Source organism: Ursus maritimus, unplaced genomic scaffold (assembly GCF_017311325.1).
Source record: "Ursus maritimus isolate PB19 unplaced genomic scaffold, ASM1731132v1 scaffold_19, whole genome shotgun sequence".
In the NCBI taxonomy this organism is placed as follows: Eukaryota; Metazoa; Chordata; class Mammalia; order Carnivora; family Ursidae; genus Ursus; species Ursus maritimus.
Genome location: NW_024424341.1, coordinates 53096049 through 53098678, shown reverse-complemented (window position 1 = coordinate 53098678; position 2630 = coordinate 53096049).

Here is a 2630-nt window from a genome sequence, read left to right as displayed (position 1 = left end):
AATATGCCCTTGGTTGGAGGCCATCCAAAGCAGTGCCATGAGCCTGGTAGTGTGCAAGCGGCCCCAACAGGGGGCAGCATCACTCCAAAGTGACTCCTGCCCCAGAGAGAAGGGAATATAACCACACACAATAGTCTGACTTCAGCCCCAGCAGTGGACTGGGGGCAGATAGCGGGTCTGACTGCAGGCCCCTCCCACCAATGAAAGCTTCTCAGGGGACCACACAGGGAAAGTGCCCTGCAGTTCGGTGCTACTGCATCTCTGCCAAACACCTGGTCCGACTCAGCTCAAGCCCAAGGCAGCCCAGACTGGCCCACTAACTTGTGATGCTCAACATCAACAGGGCAGTGCAAAGCAAACCACAGTGAGCTATTACCTCACACCTATCAGAATGGCTACAATAAAAAATACAAGAAACAACAAGTGTTGATGAGGATGTGGAGAAAAAGGAACCCTTGTACACTGTCGGTGGGAAGGCAGACTGGTGCAACCGCTGTGGAAAACAGAATGGAGTTTCCTCAAAAAGTTAAAAATAGAATTGCCATATGATTCAGCAATTCCACTACTGGGTATTTACCCAAAGACTATGAAAACACTAATTCAAAAAGATATATGCACCGCTATGTTTATTAGAGGATTATTTACAATAGCCAAATTACAGAAGCAGCATAAGTGGTCATTGACAGATGAATGGATAAAGAAGAGGTTATATTTATATATAATGGGATACTTCTCAGCTACAAAAAAGAATGAAATCTTGCCATTTGCGATGACATGGATGGATCTAAAGAGTATAAGGGCTAAGTGAAATAAGTCAGTCAGAGAAAGACAAATACTATATGATTTCATTTATATGTGGAATTTAAGAAACAAAACAAACAAAGAAAAAAGAGACAAAGCAAAAAACAGAAAACAAACTGATGGTTACCAGAGGGGAGGTTGGTGGGGAGATGGATGAAATAGATGAAGGGATTAAGAGTACACCTACCATGATGAGCCCTGAGTTGTACAGAATTGTTGAAACACCATTGTACACATGAAACTAATATAACACTGTATGTTAACTATATTGGAATTAAAAAAATAATCTATGGAGATATATATCTGAATTTTTACTTTCAGAATTGATACGGTGAATTATATTAACAGACTTTGTAACATTCATACTTTAGTTCCTAGATTAGGCTTTTCTTGATTATTTTAATGGATACAGTGTATTGATCCACAGGATCAGTGCACTCTTTTTAGTGTGCCTTCCTGAATGAGGAAGTTGTAATGCTAATATATATATATACATATATATATGTATATATATATATATTTATACATATATATTTACATATATTTACATATATATGTCAATTCACCTAAATTAGTTTTTTTAATTCTCTTAAAAATTTTCTTTAAATCTAAATTAAATTAAAGTTCTCTTAAAACGTTGCTGATGTTTGGAAGATAAAAAGCAGAAATGTTATTTTCCTGCTGATTGCTCTGTCAAAGTTGTGGAGATAACGATCTTATTTACAGATGGTTATGTTTCCAATTATAAGCTACTAAATGTTAAAAGTCAAATGAGGTGGCAGTGGCAAAGGTTTCTGATGCCTAGATTTAGCTATAGTGTCAGGTCTTGAACATAACGGTTCCAATGGTACCCTCATGACATCCCATCCTCCTGTCTGTGACAGAAACCCATTGCAGAAATAATATCTCCAGTTTGGCCACCTTTTAGTCGGAGTCATTCCTGAACTTTCTGTCTAGATCTCTTTCCTCTAGTACTCTCAAGGATTTTGTAAGCCTCTGTTTATTTTCTTAAATTTCTTTATACTTTAAATTAGTAGAGTAAATACAGATTTGAACTTTGCATTTGCTTCCAGAAACTGTTGTAGATAACAGATGACAAGAATGGGCATCTAGGATGGGAAATCAGAGCTGGCTGAGTTTGAAGGAAGTGAGAATTGGGTTATCATTACAAAATAAAAACTCAGTTTCCATAGGTCAGCTGTATAACAGTATAATAATGAAGTAACTATTCAAAAAATGCTTTCGCAGAATCAGAGCCAAATGACAAACTCTTTTTTCTTTTTTTTTTAAATATTTTATTTATTTATTCGACAGAGATAGAGACAGCCAGCGAGAGAGGGAACACAAGCAGGGGGAGTGGGAGAGGAAGAAGCAGGCTCGAAGCGGAAGAGCCTGATGTGGGGCTCGATCCCATAACGCCGGGATCACGCCCTGAGCCGAAGGCAGACGCTTAACCCCTGTGCCACCCGGGCACCCCAAATGACAAACTCTTAAGCATGATCTGCATAGCCTATAATCTCCTTCATGATCTGCCCCGTCCATTTCTCTGGTCCCATCTTTTACCATTCTTCATATTACCTAATATATTTCCTTTTTTTTAAGTTTATAGTTTTATTTAGTGAATATTAATTTCCTTGAAGAAAACAGAATTTCTTCCAATTAAATAGTATAATAAGATGAAAGATGTAGTTGTACACATATAACCTGGTTCGACAAAGATTTTGTAGATCCAAGCTCATGAACAGGCCTAAACTGGCAATGCCTATTGTTATTCATTATGGGTAGATTTCCCATTTTACAAACAAACGTCTTTATTTATGGGAAGAGCG